This window comes from Salmo salar, chromosome ssa15, assembly GCF_905237065.1.
Source record: "Salmo salar chromosome ssa15, Ssal_v3.1, whole genome shotgun sequence".
Taxonomy (NCBI): Eukaryota; Metazoa; Chordata; class Actinopteri; order Salmoniformes; family Salmonidae; genus Salmo; species Salmo salar.
The window spans coordinates 94,524,301-94,543,173 of NC_059456.1; the positions used below are offsets into that span (position 1 = coordinate 94,524,301).

Sequence of the window (18,873 nt, forward strand, 5' to 3'; positions counted from 1 at the left end):
CACACACACACACACACACACACACACACACACACACACACACACACACACACACACACACTTCCTCTCTCTCTGTTTCCTCTTGTTTGTCTCCACTCTGTTCACAACACCACGGTCTTCACTCAGACCTATGGGGAAACACAGGGAAGCATATCAGTCCCATCTCTCAATCCATCTGGATTACATAGATGTTGTGGTGGTGGGGGAAGGAAAGTTCCATCTGGATGACACAGTGTAGATGTTGTGGTGGTTGGAAGGAAAGTTCCATCTGGATTACATAGTGTAGATGTTGTGGTGGTGGGGGAAGGAAAGTTCCATCTGGATTACACAGTGTAGATGTTGTGGTGGTGGGGGAAGGAAAGTTCCATCTGGATTACATAGTGTAGATGTTGTGGTGGTGGGAAGGAAAGGTCCATCTGGATTACACAGTGTAGATGTTGTGGTGGTGGGGGAAGGAAAGTTCCATCTGGATTACACAGTGTAGATGTTGTGGTGCTGGGGGAAGGAAAGTTCCATCTGGATTACATAGTGTAGATGTTGTGGTGGTGGGGGAAGGAAAGTTCCATCTGGATGACACAGTGTAGATGTTGTGGTGGTGGGGGGAAGGAAAGGTCCATCTGGATGACACAGTGTAGATGTTGTGGTGGTGGGGGAAGGAAAGTTCCATCTGGATGACACAGTGTAGATGTTGTGGTGGTGGGAAGGAAAGTTCCACCTGGATTACATAGTGTAGATGTTGTGGTGGTGGGGGGAAGGAAAGGTCCATCTGGATGACACAGTGTAGATGTTGTGGTGGTGGGGGAAGGAAAGTTCCATCTGGATGACACAGTGTAGATGTTGTGGTGGTGGGGGAAGGAAAGTTCCATCTGGATTACATAGTGTAGATGTTGTGGTGGTGGGGGGAAGGAAAGTTCCATCTGGATGACACAGTGTAGATGTTGTGGTGGTGGGGGAAGGAAAGTTCCATCTGGATGACACAGTGTAGATGTTGTGGTGGTGGGGAAGGAAAGTTCCATCTGGATGACACAGTGTAGATGTTGTGGTGGTGGGGGAAGGAAAGGTCCATCTGGATGACACAGTGTAGATGTTGTGGTGGTGGGGGAAGGAAAGGTCCATCTGGATGACACAGTGTAGATGTTGTGGTGGTGGGGGAAGGAAAGGTCCATCTGGATGACACAGTGTAGATGTTGTGGTGGTGGGAAGGAAAGTTCCATCTGGATTACACAGTGTAGATGTTGTGGTGGTGGGGGAAGGAAAGTTCCATCTGGATTACACAGTGTAGATGTTGTGGTGGTGGGGGAAGGAAAGTTCCATCTGGATTACACAGTGTAGATGTTGTGGTGGTGGGGGAAGGAAAGGTCCATCTGGATTACACAGTGTAGATGTTGTGGTGGTGGGGGAAGGAAAGTTCCATCTGGATTACACAGTGTAGATGTTGTGGTGGTGGGGGGAAGGAAAGTTCCATCTGGATTACACAGTGTAGATGTTGTGGTGGTGGGGGAAGGAAAGTTCCATCTGGATGACACAGTGTAGATGTTGTGGTGGTGGGGGAAGGAAAGTTCCACCTGGATGACACAGTGTAGATGTTGTGGTGGTGGGGGAAGGAAAGGTCCATCTGGATGACACAGTGTAGATGTTGTGGTGGTGGGGGAAGGAAAGCTCCATCTGGATGACACAGTGTAGATGTTGTGGTGGTGGGGGAAGGAAAGTTCCATCTGGATTACACAGTGTAGATGTTGTGGTGGTGGGGGAAGGAAAGTTCCATCTGGATGACACAGTGTAGATGTTGTGGTGGTGGGGGAAGGAAAGTTCCATCTGGATGACACAGTGTAGATGTTGTGGTGGTTGGAAGGAAAGTTCCATCTGGATTACATAGTGTAGATGTTGTGGTGGTGGGGGAAGGAAAGTTCCATCTGGATTACACAGTGTAGATGTTGTGGTGGTGGGGGAAGGAAAGTTCCATCTGGATTACACAGTGTAGATGTTGTGGTGGTGGGGAAGGAAAGGTCCATCTGGATTACACAGTGTAGATGTTGTGGTGGTGGGGAAGGAAAGTTCCATCTGGATTACACAGTGTAGATGTTGTGGTGGTGGGGGAAGGAAAGTTCCATCTGGATTACACAGTGTAGATGTTGTGGTGGTGGGGGAAGGAAAGTTCCATCTGGATGACACAGTGTAGATGTTGTGGTGGTGGGGGAAGGAAAGTTCCATCTGGATGACACAGTGTAGATGTTGTGGTGGTGGGGGAAGGAAAGTTCCATCTGGATGACACAGTGTAGATGTTGTGGTGGTGGGGAAGGAAAGTTCCACCTGGATTACACAGTGTAGATGTTGTGGTGGTGGGGGAAGGAAAGTTCCATCTGGATGACACAGTGTAGATGTTGTGGTGGTGGGGGAAGGAAAGGTCCATCTGGATGACACAGTGTAGATGTTGTGGTGGTGGGGAAGGAAAGTTCCATCTGGATTACACAGTGTAGATGTTGTGGTGGTGGGGGGAAGGAAAGTTCCATCTGGATGACACAGTGTAGATGTTGTGGTGGTGGGGAAGGAAAGTTCCATCTGGATGACACAGTGTAGATGTTGTGGTGGTGGGGGAAGGAAAGTTCCATCTGGATGACACAGTGTAGATGTTGTGGTGGTGGGGGAAGGAAAGGTCCATCTGGATTACACAGTGTAGATGTTGTGGTGGTGGGGAAGGAAAGTTCCATCTGGATGACACAGTGTAGATGTTGTGGTGGTGGGGGAAGGAAAGGTCCATCTGGATGACACAGTGTAGATGTTGTGGTGGTGGGGGAAGGAAAGTTCCATCTGGATGACACAGTGTAGATGTTGTGGTGGTGGGGGAAGGAAAGGTCCATCTGGATGACACAGTGTAGATGTTGTGGTGGTGGGGGAAGGAAAGTTCCATCTGGATGACACAGTGTAGATGTTGTGGTGGTGGGGGAAGGAAAGTTCCATCTGGATGACACAGTGTAGATGTTGTGGTGGTGGGGGAAGGAAAGTTCCATCTGGATGACACAGTGTAGATGTTGTGGTGGTGGGGGAAGGAAAGTTCCATCTGGATTACACAGTGTAGATGTTGTGGTGGTGGGGGAAGGAAAGTTCCATCTGGATGACACAGTGTAGATGTTGTGGTGGTGGGGGAAGGAAAGTTCCATCTGGATTACACAGTGTAGATGTTGTGGTGGTGGGGGAAGGAAAGTTCCATCTGGATTACACAGTGTAGATGTTGTGGTGGTGGGGGAAGGAAAGTTCCATCTGGATGACACAGTGTAGATGTTGTGGTGGTGGGGGAAGGAAAGGTCCATCTGGATGACACAGTGTAGATGTTGTGGTGGTGGGGAAGGAAAGCTCCATCTGGATGACACAGTGTAGATGTTGTGGTGGTGGGAAGGAAAGTTCCATCTGGATGACACAGTGTAGATGTTGTGGTGGTGGGGGAAGGAAAGGTCCATCTGGATGACACAGTGTAGATGTTGTAGTGGTGGGGGAAGGAAAGGTCCATCTGGATTACACAGTGTAGATGTTGTGGTGGTTGGAAGGAAAGTTCCATCTGGATTACATAGTGTAGATGTTGTGGTGGTGGGGGAAGGAAAGTTCCATCTGGATTACACAGTGTAGATGTTGTGGTGGTGGGGGAAGGAAAGTTCCATCTGGATTACATAGTGTAGATGTTGTGGTGGTGGGAAGGAAAGGTCCATCTGGATTACACAGTGTAGATGTTGTGGTGGTGGGGGAAGGAAAGTTCCATCTGGATTACACAGTGTAGATGTTGTGGTGGTGGGGGAAGGAAAGTTCCATCTGGATTACATAGTGTAGATGTTGTGGTGGTGGGGGAAGGAAAGTTCCATCTGGATGACACAGTGTAGATGTTGTGGTGGTGGGGGAAGGAAAGGTCCATCTGGATGACACAGTGTAGATGTTGTGGTGGTGGGGGAAGGAAAGTTCCATCTGGATGACACAGTGTAGATGTTGTGGTGGTGGGAAGGAAAGTTCCACCTGGATTACATAGTGTAGATGTTGTGGTGGTGGGGGAAGGAAAGGTCCATCTGGATGACACAGTGTAGATGTTGTGGTGGTGGGGGAAGGAAAGTTCCATCTGGATGACACAGTGTAGATGTTGTGGTGGTGGGGGAAGGAAAGTTCCATCTGGATTACATAGTGTAGATGTTGTGGTGGTGGGGGAAGGAAAGTTCCATCTGGATGACACAGTGTAGATGTTGTGGTGGTGGGGGAAGGAAAGTTCCATCTGGATGACACAGTGTAGATGTTGTGGTGGTGGGAAGGAAAGTTCCATCTGGATGACACAGTGTAGATGTTGTGGTGGTGGGGGAAGGAAAGGTCCATCTGGATGACACAGTGTAGATGTTGTGGTGGTGGGGGAAGGAAAGTTCCATCTGGATGACACAGTGTAGATGTTGTGGTGGTGGGGGAAGGAAAGTTCCATCTGGATGACACAGTGAAGATGTTGTGGTGGTGGGAAGGAAAGGTCCATCTGGATGACACAGTGTAGATGTTGTGGTGGTGGGGGAAGGAAAGGTCCATCTGGATTACACAGTGTAGATGTTGTGGTGGTGGGGGAAGGAAAGTTCAATCTGGATGACACAGTGTAGATGTTGTGGTGGTGGGGGAAGGAAAGGTCCATCTGGATGACACAGTGTAGATGTTGTGGTGGTGGGGGAAGGAAAGCTCCATCTGGATGACACAGTGTAGATGTTGTGGTGGTGGGAAGGAAAGTTCCATCTGGATGACACAGTGTAGATGTTGTGGTGGTGGGGGAAGGAAAGGTCCATCTGGATGACACAGTGTAGATGTTGTAGTGGTGGGGGAAGGAAAGGTCCATCTGGATTACACAGTGTAGATGTTGTGGTGGTGGGAAGGAAAGTTCCATCTGGATGACACAGTGTAGATGTTGTGGTGGTGGGGGAAGGAAAGTTCCATCTGGATGACACAGTGTAGATGTTGTGGTGGTGGGGAAGGAAAGTCCATCTGGATGACACAGTGTAGATGTTGTGGTGGTGGGGGAAGGAAAGTTCCATCTGGATGACACAGTGTAGATGTTGTGGTGGTGGGGGAAGGAAAGGTCCATCTGGATTACACAGTGTAGATGTTGTGGTGGTGGGAAGGAAAGGTCCATCTGGATGACACAGTGTAGATGTTGTGGTGGTGGGGGAAGGAAAGGTCCATCTGGATTACACAGTGTAGATGTTGTGGTGGTGGGGGAAGGAAAGTTCCATCTGGATGACACAGTGTAGATGTTGTGGTGGTGGGGGAAGGAAAGGTCCATCTGGATGACACAGTGTAGATGTTGTGGTGGTGGGGGAAGGAAAGCTCCATCTGGATGACACAGTGTAGATGTTGTGGTGGTGGGGGAAGGAAAGGTCCATCTGGATGACACAGTGTAGATGTTGTGGTGGTGGGGGAAGGAAAGTTCCATCTGGATGACACAGTGTAGATGTTGTGGTGGTGGGGGAAGGAAAGTTCCATCTGGATGACACAGTGTAGATGTTGTGGTGGTGGGGAAGGAAAGGTCCATCTGGATTACAAGGTGTAGATGTTGTGGTGGTGGGGGAAGGAAAGGTCCATCTGGATTACACAGTGTAGATGTTGTGGTGGTGGGGGAAGGAAAGTTCCATCTGGATGACACAGTGTAGATGTTGTGGTGGTGGGGGAAGGAAAGGTCCATCTGGATGACACAGTGTAGATGTTGTGGTGGTGGGGGAAGGAAAGTTCCATCTGGATGACACAGTGTAGATGTTGTGGTGGTGGGGGAAGGAAAGTTCCATCTGGATGACACAGTGTAGATGTTGTGGTGGTGGGGGAAGGAAAGTTCCATCTGGATTACACAGTGTAGATGTTGTGGTGGTGGGGGAAGGAAAGGTCCATCTGGATTACACAGTGTAGATGTTGTGGTGGTGGGGGAAGGAAAGTTCCATCTGGATGACACAGTGTAGATGTTGTGGTGGTGGGGGAAGGAAAGTTCCATCTGGATGACACAGTGTAGATGTTGTGGTGGTGGGGAAGGAAAGTTCCATCTGGATGACACAGTGTAGATGTTGTGGTGGTGGGGGAAGGAAAGTTCCATCTGGATGACACAGTGTAGATGTTGTGGTGGTGGGGGAAGGAAAGGTCCATCTGGATTACACAGTGTAGATGTTGTGGTGGTGGGGGAAGGAAAGGTCCATCTGGATGACACAGTGTAGATGTTGTGGTGGTGGGGGAAGGAAAGTTCCATCTGGATTACACAGTGTAGATGTTGTGGTGGTGGGGGAAGGAAAGTTCCATCTGGATGACACAGTGTAGATGTTGTGGTGGTGGGGGAAGGAAAGTTCCATCTGGATGACACAGTGTAGATGTTGTGGTGGTGGGGGAAGGAAAGCTCCATCTGGATGACACAGTGTAGATGTTGTGGTGGTGGGGGAAGGAAAGTTCCATCTGGATGACACAGTGTAGATGTTGTTGTGGTGGTGGGAAGGAAAGTTCCATCTGGATTACATAGTGTAGATGTTGTGGTGGTGGGGGAAGGAAAGTTCCACCTGGATGACACAGTGTAGATGTTGTGGTGGTGGTGGAAGGAAAGTTCCATCTGGATGACACAGTGTAGATGTTGTGGTGGTGGGGGAAGGAAAGGTCCATCTGGATGACACAGTGTAGATGTTGTGGTGGTGGGGGGAAGGAAAGCTCCATCTGGATGACACAGTGTAGATGTTGTGGTGGTGGGAAGGAAAGTTCCATCTGGATGACACAGTGTAGATGTTGTGGTGGTGGGGGAAGGAAAGGTCCATCTGGATGACACAGTGTAGATGTTGTAGTGGTGGGGGAAGGAAAGGTCCATCTGGATTACACAGTGTAGATGTTGTGGTGGTGGGAAGGAAAGTTCCATCTGGATTACACAGTGTAGATGTTGTGGTGGTGGGGGAAGGAAAGTTCCATCTGGATGACACAGTGTAGATGTTGTGGTGGTGGGGAAGGAAAGTTCCATCTGGATGACACAGTGTAGATGTTGTGGTGGTGGGGGAAGGAAAGTTCCATCTGGATTACACAGTGTAGATGTTGTGGTGGTGGGGGAAGGAAAGGTCCATCTGGATTACACAGTGAAGATGTTGTGGTGGTGGGGGAAGGAAAGTTCCATCTGGATGACACAGTGTAGATGTTGTGGTGGTGGGGGAAGGAAAGTTCCATCTGGATTACATAGTGTAGATGTTGTGGTGGTGGGGGAAGGAAAGTTCCATCTGGATGACACAGTGTAGATGTTGTGGTGGTGGGGGAAGGAAAGTTCCATCTGGATGACACAGTGTAGATGTTGTGGTGGTGGGGGAAGGAAAGTTCCATCTGGATGACACAGTGTAGATGTTGTGGTGGTGGGGGAAGGAAAGGTCCATCTGGATGACACAGTGTAGATGTTGTGGTGGTGGGGGAAGGAAAGTTCCATCTGGATGACACAGTGTAGATGTTGTGGTGGTGGGGGAAGGAAAGTTCCATCTGGATGACACAGTGTAGATGTTGTGGTGGTGGGAAGGAAAGGTCCATCTGGATGACACAGTGTAGATGTTGTGGTGGTGGGGGAAGGAAAGGTCCATCTGGATTACACAGTGTAGATGTTGTGGTGGTGGGGGAAGGAAAGTTCAATCTGGATGACACAGTGTAGATGTTGTGGTGGTGGGGGAAGGAAAGGTCCATCTGGATGACACAGTGTAGATGTTGTGGTGGTGGGGGAAGGAAAGCTCCATCTGGATGACACAGTGTAGATGTTGTGGTGGTGGGAAGGAAAGTTCCATCTGGATGACACAGTGTAGATGTTGTGGTGGTGGGGGAAGGAAAGGTCCATCTGGATGACACAGTGTAGATGTTGTAGTGGTGGGGGAAGGAAAGGTCCATCTGGATTACACAGTGTAGATGTTGTGGTGGTGGGAAGGAAAGTTCCATCTGGATGACACAGTGTAGATGTTGTGGTGGTGGGGGAAGGAAAGTTCCATCTGGATGACACAGTGTAGATGTTGTGGTGGTGGGAAGGAAAGGTCCATCTGGATGACACAGTGTAGATGTTGTGGTGGTGGGGGAAGGAAAGCTCCATCTGGATGACACAGTGTAGATGTTGTGGTGGTGGGGGAAGGAAAGGTCCATCTGGATGACACAGTGAAGATGTTGTGGTGGTGGGAAGGAAAGGTCCATCTGGATGACACAGTGTAGATGTTGTGGTGGTGGGGGAAGGAAAGGTCCATCTGGATTACACAGTGTAGATGTTGTGGTGGTGGGGGAAGGAAAGTTCCATCTGGATGACACAGTGTAGATGTTGTGGTGGTGGGGGAAGGAAAGGTCCATCTGGATGACACAGTGTAGATGTTGTGGTGGTGGGGGAAGGAAAGCTCCATCTGGATGACACAGTGTAGATGTTGTGGTGGTGGGGGAAGGAAAGTTCCATCTGGATGACACAGTGTAGATGTTGTTGTGGTGGTGGGAAGGAAAGGTCCATCTGGATTACATAGTGTAGATGTTGTGGTGGTGGGGGAAGGAAAGTTCCACCTGGATGACACAGTGTAGATGTTGTGGTGGTGGTGGAAGGAAAGTTCCATCTGGATGACACAGTGTAGATGTTGTGGTGGTGGGGGAAGGAAAGTTCCATCTGGATGACACAGTGTAGATGTTGTGGTGGTGGGAAGGAAAGTTCCATCTGGATGACACAGTGTAGATGTTGTGGTGGTGGGGGAAGGAAAGGTCCATCTGGATTACACAGTGTAGATGTTGTGGTGGTGGGAAGGAAAGTTCCATCTGGATGACACAGTGTAGATGTTGTGGTGGTGGGGGAAGGAAAGTTCCATCTGGATGACACAGTGTAGATGTTGTGGTGGTGGGGGAAGGAAAGGTCCATCTGGATGACACAGTGTAGATGTTGTGGTGGTGGGGGAAGGAAAGTTCCACCTGGATGACACAGTGTAGATGTTGTGGTGGTGGGGGAAGGAAAGTTCCATCTGGATGACACAGTGTAGATGTTGTGGTGGTGGGGGAAGGAAAGTTCCATCTGGATGACACAGTGTAGATGTTGTGGTGGTGGGAAGGAAAGTTCCATCTGGATGACACAGTGTAGATGTTGTGGTGGTGGGGGAAGGAAAGGTCCATCTGGATGACACAGTGTAGATGTTGTGGTGGTGGGAAGGAAAGTTCCATCTGGATGACACAGTGTAGATGTTGTGGTGGTGGGGGAAGGAAAGGTCCATCTGGATGACACAGTGTAGATGTTGTGGTGGTGGGGGAAGGAAAGGTCCATCTGGATTACACAGTGTAGATGTTGTGGTGGTGGGGGAAGGAAAGGTCCATCTGGATGACACAGTGTAGATGTTGTGGTGGTGGGAAGGAAAGTTCCATCTGGATTACACAGTGTAGATGTTGTGGTGGTGGGGGAAGGAAAGGAACAGCTGCATTCTCCTCCATTGGGCCACTATAGGCCTAAACAACTGGCCCGATGTATTTAACTTTGTAAGACAATTTACTGTATAGGATCAGATGACAGAATCTTTGTCATTCAGCTAATATTTTTTCCCCACAGATATCCATGATTGTATGTTCAGTATCTGTTGATTAGTAAAGTCTTTACAGCTTTAATCCTGTGATTGTTGTGACTCAGAGCTTGCTTAAACCAACGTGATAAATGGAAACAGAATACTTCAAGGGATGTGCAACAGAGCCTGGCTCCCTGGTACAGTTAACCACACCTGGCTGCCTGTCACAGTTAACCACACCTGGATCCCTGGTACAGTTAACCACACCTGACTCCCTGGTACAGTTAACCACACCTGGCTCCCTGGTACAGTTGACCACACCTGGCTGCCTGTCACAGTTAACCACACCTGGATCCCTGGTACAGTTAACCACACCTGGCTCCCTGGTACAGTTAACCACACCTGGCTCCCTGGTACAGTTAACCACACCTGGATCCCTGGTACAGTAAACCACACCTGGATCCCTGGTACAGTTAACCACACCTGGCTCCCTGGTACAGTTAACCACACCTGGATCCCTGGTACAGTTAACCACACCTGGCTGCCTGGTACAGTTAACCACACCTGGCTGCCTGTCACAGTTAACCACACCTGGATCCCTGGTACAGTTAACCACACCTGGCTCCCTGGTACAGTTAACCACACCTGGCTCCCTGGTACAGTTGACCACACCTGGCTCCCTGGTACAGTTAACCACACCTGGATCCCTGTCACAGTTAACCACACCTGGCTCCCTGGTACAGTTAACCACACCTGGATCCCTGGTACAGTTAACCACACCTGGCTCCCTGGTACAGTTGACCACACCTGGCTCCCTGGTACAGTTGACCACACCTGGCTCCCTGGTACAGTTAACCACACCTGGCTCCCTGGTACAGTTAACCACACCTGGATCCCTGGTACAGTTAACCACACCTGGCTGCCTGTCACAGTTAACCACACCTGGCTGCCTGGTACAGTTAACCACACCTGGATCCCTGGTACAGTTAACCACACCTGGCTCCCTGGTACAGTTAACCACACCTGGATCCCTGGTACAGTTGACCACACCTGGCTGCCTGGTACAGTTAACCACACCTGGCTCCCTGGTACAGTTAATCACACCTGGCTCCCTGGTACAGTTAACCACACCTGGCTCCCTGGCACAGAACCACACCTGGCTCCCTGGTACAGTTAACCACACCTGGATCCCTGTCACAGTTAACCACACCTGGATCCCTGGTACAGTTAACCACACCTGGATCCCTGGTACAGTTAACCACACCTGGCTCCCTGCGACAGTTAACCACACCTGGCTCCCTAGTACAGTTAATCACACCTGGCTCCCTGGTACAGTTAACCACACCTGGATCCCTGTCACAGTTAACCACACCTGGCTCCCTGGTACAGTTAACCACACCTGGATCCCTGGTACAGTTAACCACACCTGGATCCCTGTCACAGTTAACCACACCTGGATCCCATTCACAGTTAACCACACCTGGATCCCTGGTACAGTTAACCACACCTGGATCCCATTCACAGTTAACCACACCTGGCTCCCTGGTACAGTTAACCACACCTGGATCCCTGGTACAGTTAACCACACCTGGATCCCTGGTACAGTTAACCACACCTGGCTCCCTGGTACAGTTAACCACACCTGGATCCCTGGTACAGTTAACCACACCTGGATCCCATTCACAGTTAACCACACCTGGATGCCTGGTACAGTTAACCACACCTGGATCCCATTCACAGTTAACCACACCTGGCTCCCTGGTACAGTTAACCACACCTGGATCCCTGGTACAGTTAACCACACCTGGATCCCTGGTACAGTTAACCACACCTGGCTCCCTGGTACAGTTAACCACACCTGGATCCCTGGTACAGTTAACCACACCTGGCTCCTCTACTACAGATGGCTCATCATAATAGCCCACACAACACTTAAAAAGATTACTGATGATGGGGAAGATAAAGTGTTGAGTAGGAGTGATGATCAAGGAACAGTTTTGACTTTATATCTTAATGAATAAGATTACATGGACGGGGGACCTGATCCTAGATCAGCACTCCTACTCTGAGACCCCTTATGAATGAGGCCCTTGATCTAGGATCATGTCCCCCGCTCATATAATCATATTCATTATTATCTAAAAGGCAAACCTGGTCTTAGATCAGCATGACTGTTACTCTGACACTGCCTTATGAATATGGGCTCTGGGTTTTGCTTTCAATAGACTCAATAACGGCCCATGTTTTGAAATGTTATATTCTGTAACCTGAACCGTGCTTTATCTTGGTATGAATAGTTAATATGTAGAAGGCATGTTTATCTTACACATTTCTTCTCTGCTTCTTTGTCCTCCACTCCTTTAATTCGAAAGAGAAGTTCTCAAAGAAATATTTAGTTCTCAAAGGATATATCCGGATATTTTTTAAGTACTGAGAAACTGGTAAATGTCCAACTACATTATTAAAGTATGATAACATGGTTATATCAGGACATTTTTCTTAATTGAAAAGCCCGTTTGTACACTAACTTAGTCCATAAATGACAAGGATAATGCTCAATGTCACAGCTGGAGACATTCTAGTGTGGAAAGATTTGAAGGTGTTCTATCCAGTAAGCGCCGCTGTGGTTCAGAGTTGTCCGTTGTGGTCCAGGTGTGACATATGTCAGTTAGCCATTATAAACCGTGTGGTTTGAGCCCTGAATGCTGTTGGGCTGAAAGCCGTGGTATATTAGACCTTATACCACGGGTATCACACACAATTACTTGTTTACTGTTGTAATTACGTTGGTAACCAGTTTATAATAGCAATAAGGCACCTTGGGGATTTGTGGTATATGGCCAATATAGCACGACTAAGGGCTGTATCCAGGCACTCCTGCGTTACGTCGTACATAAGAACAGCCTTTAACCGTGGTATATTGTCCATATACCACACCTCGTCGGGCGTTATTGCTTAATTAGAGGTAGCATACGTGATTTACCAGCATCCACCTGTTCATTCTCACAATATTAGGAAATCCTAGCCTACAACAGATACTTGTAATAACTAAATGTTCCCAGTTATTAGAAAAACAATCCACACCGAGACAAAATGTAAACGAATAGGCAACAGCTCTCACAAATGTCAGATTGAATGTAGTGACTTTTACCAGTTTTTTCCTTCTATGCGCAGCTCTCTTTCCTCTTGCTTTTCACGAGGAAGCCAAATGGTGTACCATGGAAATGCACCACGTTTGTCCCATATTAAAAACGAAATATATATTTTAAAGTTTTAAAAGACACCCAAAAGTCATGTATAAGATACGTCTTCAATCGTGTGTCAACCTTTGAGTTCAGTGAACGCTTTTAGTTCCAAATGTTCAACCCTAAAATCTCCCCACATCCTTTCCCCTTTCGATGCTGATCAGCCACTACGACTGTTCCTCTGAACCTTTTCGGTCTCTTAAAACTATGTCACATATCCAATAAAAACGATTCTAAACTGAAACTCCAAAATATCTGACGAAAAATTAGCGATCCTTATGTCCGAGATATAGTCCGTCCAAGTTGAACATATTTGTCTCGTCTGAAGCGCGACACAATGACCCTGTATCTCGGGCTAAAATCTTCCACTGATAAACCGAAAACACGAAAGCTGGAACATAGTCTTCTGCTTTTAAAGAACTTAACGAACACAATTAAATAACTTCTCAAACAGCTAATATCTCCATCTCGATAAAGTATCCCACGTAGAATGCCTAGGAACCTAACTTTGCTCTGTTCCTGATTCATGCGTAATATCAAGCCTACGGAGATTTTAAATACACTATTTTGTCCCACCCCTCATTGTCCTGGAAGGGATCTGGCTGGAATGTGCTCTCAGAGCACTTTTCCTGTTTCTGCAAAGCATCGATTTTTTCTTCTGGTTTTCGCACTTGTAGCCTGGCGTCTCTGAATACTGCTATTACAGAGTTACAGATGTGGCTTTGGGTCCGCACTATATAGGGAATAGAGTGCCATTTGGGACATAATCTGTACATTTGCTCCCTACCCCTACTGTTACCCCCATGGATGATGATGTCAGTGGTATTACAGCTGGTATCCGGCCTCCTTCCTCTGTTGTGTTACACCAACAAATACTATTTTTGAACACACATTGTATCGAATATGTTACTATATTAGGCTCATATCCTCCTCAAAAGGACAGTCGGAGCTCTAGGGGAATATTTCACTATTTTAACCAGGTCACCCTAGCTAACAAAAAACCCTGAGTGATATGTCTCTTCATTGGTGTAATATAAATTCCCTTCCTTGTTCGAATGGATGGTCCTTAATCTATCTGCTGGCCTATGTACAGCTGCTACACAGCTGGGAGGACTCACACCAACAGTCTAAGGGAAGATAGAGCAATTTGTTCTTCTTCTTTTCAATCGGCAGCATGTATGTTTCCTTCTGCCCATTACAATTGTGAGAGGTTGAGATCCAGGTTGTTCTCAGCATTCTTTCAGAGCCAGGCAACACCACAGATATCAGAAGGACATCTCATTCTATTTCTTTGGGCTGCCCAGTTTGTCTCTTTTCTTTCCAGGCTATGCTGAAAGTCTTTGTTATTTGTGCAATAATCGCACAGAGAGAGGATGGAGAATGCAATCCTGTTAATATGATGAACTTCAACAGAATAGAGAAAGTCTGAGTAATCTGTTTTCCTTCGACAGCCAACAGTCATTTCTTTCCAAAGAAGTTGAGCACTTTTCTAATTTTAAACTGAAGACCACATCCTGATGAAAATACCTGTCATAAATAAATATGCTTCTGTACAGTATCATAATGCGCTGTGCAACCATTTTCTGAGTAATAAAAAACACGAGTCATCATGGAAATGCATAAACAGTCTGTGATATTCAGTATGTACATCCTGTCTGAGGACTCCCAGTCTCAGAGTGCATCACAAATGGCACCCTATTCCCTATTGAACAGGGCCCATAGGGCTCTGCTCAGAAGTAGTGCACTACATAGGGAATAGGGTGCCATTTGGGAGGTAACCTCAGTCTTTAGTCACAGGTGTTTGACTGTTTGTTTGTCTGTTTGTTTTTCCAAATTGGTCTTGTTTGTTTATTTTCTAGACTGTTATTTATGGTCTGGAGATAGTACTTAGCATCTAATAAAAATAGCTTAATTCATAATTTATTCAATCAAACCCTTTCTATTTTTTCTCCTTCTTATGACACAGCTCGGAAGTAACTGAACTTTTACGTCCACTGATCCCAAGTCAGACGTAAAACACTGAATCCTAAAATCTTTCCTTGTCTCGATCCTTTACTCTTTCGATGGGGATCAAGCTCAGTGGGCTATTTATGCTTTGGTGCTTCTCTTAACTTTTTGTTAAAAAAAGACTGTTCTGCTCCAATAAAAAAAAACTCTAAACTGAATATCCAAGAAACTTTGATGGGACCCTCCTAAATATGTCAGAGATACGGTCCAAGTTGACCAGATTTGTCTCGTCTCAAGAGCGGCGCAGTGACGCTTTATCTCGGGCAAAAAATCTTTCACTGAAAACCGAAAACACTAAGTTTGGGTCTGGAACACTAGGCATCAGTCTACCACTTTGAAATAACTTCACAAACAACCCCATCGCCCCCTCTCAATAAAGTACGTAGCCTGCCTATGAACCTAACTTGTTCCTGATTCAAGTGTAAGATAAGCCCTACAGAGATGATTGTTTTGAACGGAGTCTGGCTGGAACGTGCTCTCATAGTGGTTTTCCTGTTTCTGGCAAACCTCTTATTTACTCCTCTGGTTCTCCCCATGTAGCCTGGCTTCTCTCAATACTGCAATTAAAGGGTTACAGATGTGGCTTTGGTGTCTCTCAGTGATGGGTGTCGAAGATAGACTGTTGTAAATGCTTTAACTACAGCACATAATAAAGCATCAAGCAGACATTTTTGCTCTTGAACTTAAATTATAACTTGATTATTAGGCCTATGTGTGTGTGTGTGTGTGTGTGTGTGTGTGTGTGTGTGGGGGGGGGGGGGCAGGGGGAGAGGGGGTAATGCTCACTGTCTTGGTATCATTAACAAAGTAATATTGACCTGAGGTTGTTGTGCCCAGTGGGACGTTAGAAGAGCAGCTGTCCAACGGCATGGCGCTTCCTGAGGACGCTGACTGGACCCCAAGACAGACAGAGGTCCATCCCAAATGGCACCATATTAGCTATTTAGTGCACTATACTTTTGGGAATAGGGTACTTCTTGCCCATTGAGCAAGTAGTGGAATATATAGGAAATAGGGTGCCATTCAGGACGCAGCTCTGACTGAGACAGCCAGTCCCACATCAATCCCTACTCTTACCCATTGGACGTAACCCTTCAGTGGTTGCAGATCTGACTCATGGGCGATGACACACTCACTGTCCATGGTACTGCAATTGGTGTCCGGTCACCATCCCCTTTAGTGTTACAGAAACAAATATGAAAACTATTTTTGAACACACACACACACACCACAAACCCCAGAGGTGCCTTATTGCTATTATAAACTGGTTACCAACGTAATAAGAGCAGTAAAAATACGTGTTTTGTCATACCCATGGTATACGGTCTGATATACCACGACTGTCAGCCAATCAGCATTCAGGGCTTGAACCTAGAGCTTTGGGAAATATTGCACCATTTTGGCCAGCTTTGGTCATTATGAAATATCCTAGAAAATGAAGTCTGCAAGGCCTACAGTCTAAATCTAATAAATGCAGCTATCTAGATCCAGTGGAACACTTTATCTAATACTGAACTGTTGATCTTCCACCATGATCCAAATATGGCTGCCTCCTTTATGGGAAAGCTGAATTACATTGAAGCGTGGGTGAGATATTTTCTTCTCAGTAATGTGAATTTCTTGTTCTCATGGCCCTTAATCTATCCTCTTGGGCTGTGTACAGATACACACACAGCTGGTAACCCTCAAATCAACTGTTTTAGCAAAGAGAGAGCAAACTGTTATTTTTCCTTCCCAAAATTAATCTGTGAGATGTTGAGATCCGGGCTGTTTCCGACATTCTTTCAGCACCAGCTAGGCAGCACCAGAAAAATAGAATGATATCATTCTATTTCTAAGGACAGCACAGTTTGTTTTGTTGTTGTGCAATAATCTCGCAGAGAGAGGAGGGAGAATTTAAACCTGTTTAGGATTTTATTCAATAGAATAGAGAGACAGGCAATGTCTGCTTCTAAAAGAAGTTGAGCACTTTTCAAATTTTAAACTAAAGAGCACATCCTGAATGAAAATACCTGTGAAAAATAAATGTACTTGTGTACAGTAACATAATGTGCTGTGCAGCCATTTTTCTAAGTTATAGAAAACATGAGTCATCATGGAAATGCATAAACAGTCTGTGATATACAGTATGTATCTCCTGTCTGAGGACTCCCAGTCACAAATGGCACCCTATTCCCTACTGAACAGGGCCCATAAGGGCTCTGGTCAGAAGTAGTGCGCTACGTGGGGAATAGGTTGCCATTTTGGAGGCAGACTCAGTCTTTAGTCAAAGATGCTACTATGGTCTCTCTCTGACATCTATAGGGCTTTTATTTTGATGTAGACTGTATATTGACTAGTTCCCCAACTGCAAAGGGGAACTGAGACAAATATTGTAGAGATACTTTGAGAAAGTTTCATTGGGTTTATCTTGGTAGGTTGATCTACTTACATGAAAAGTTGATGAGTGTCTTTTGTAAATTTAGAAATTCTTGCTTTAGTTTTGATCTTATTCCTCCTATTTGTCTGTTTGTTTTACCTAATTGATATTGTTTGTTTATTTTATAGACTGATATTTATGGTCTGGAGATAGTTCTTAGCATCTTATAAAAATAGCTTTATTCAAACAAATCATTCCTATTCTTTTGATAGGTCGTAAGTAACTGAACTTTTAGATCTGACTTGGGGTCAGTGGAGGTTAAACACTGGCTGCAATATAGCTGGAGGTACAGGTACCTTTACCCAAACGGACGAAAATCCGATCTAAAACATTAAGTATTGTCTCCTGAGTGGCGCAGCGGTCTAAGGCACTGCATCGCAGTGCTTGAAGCGTCACTACAGACCTGGGTTCGATCCCAGGCTGTGTCACAACCGGCCGTGACCGGGAGTCCCATAGGGTGATGCACAATTGGCCCAGTGTCATCCGGGTTAGGGGATGGTTTGGCCTGGGTGGCTTTACTTGGGGTGTTTCCTCTGACACATTGGTGCAGCTGGCTTCTGGGTTAACATTAACCCTCCCATGTATTGCGCCCTTTGGGTTATGCCGCTACCTATGGTTAGGTCGTGTGGTTACGCCCCATGGTTACAGACGTATCTATAGTTAGTTGCTATGGTTACAGACGTATAGTTAGGCTGTATGGTTACAGATGTATTGTTAGTCTTTATGGTTACACCCCATGGTTACAGATGTATATATATTTAGGCTGTATGGTTATGCCCCATGGTTACGCCCCATGGTTACAGATGTATCTATATTTAGGCTGTGTGGTTACGCCCCATGGTTACAGATGTATCTATATTTAGGCTGTGTGGTTACGCCCCATGGTTACAGATGTATCTATATTTAGGCTGTATAATATATGGGTAAAAAAAAGCCAACTCTGAATATCCCTTTGAGCATGGTAAAGTTAATAATTACACTTTGGATGGTGTATCAATACATCCAGTCACTACAAAGATACAGGCGTCCTTCCTAACTCAGTTGCCGGAGAGGAAGGAAACTGCTCAAGGATTTCACCATGAGGCCAATGGGGATTTTAAACAAGTTACAGAGTTAAATGGCTGACATGAGAAAACTGAGGATGGATCAACAACATTGTAATTACTCCACAATACTAACCCAAATGACAGAGTGAAAAGAAGGAAGCCTGTACATATTGCAAATATTCCAAAACATGCATCCTGTTTGCAATAAGACACAAAAGTAATACTGCAAAAAAATGTGTCAAAGAAATTCACTTTTATCCTGAATACAAAGTGTTATGTTTGAGGCAAATCCAACACAACACATCACTGAGTACCACTCTTCATATTTTCAAGGATGGTGGTGGTTGCATCCTGTTATGGGAATACTTGTCATCGGCAATGACTTGGACGTTTTTTAGGATAAAAAGAAAAGGAATAGAGCTAAGCACAGGCAAAGTCCTAGAGGAAAACCTGGTTCAGTCTGCTTTCCAACAGACACTGGAAGACAAATCCACCTTTCAGCAGGACAATAACCTAAAACGCAAGGCCAAATATACACTGGAGTTACTTACCAAGATGACATTGAATGCTCCTGAGCGCCTAGTTACAGTTTGGACTTAAAACGTCTTGAAAATCTATGGCAAGACTTGAAAATGGCTGTCTAGCAATGATCAACAACC

At 46.3% G+C, this 18,873-nt stretch overlaps 1 pseudogene; it reads right to left on the minus strand.

Annotated features, from left to right (window-relative positions):
- LOC123727345 (serine/threonine-protein kinase receptor R3-like) overlaps positions 1-13,470 on the minus strand; it is a 47,432-nt pseudogene extending 33,962 nt beyond the window's left edge.
- Positions 13,471-18,873: the final 5,403 nt, after the last annotated feature.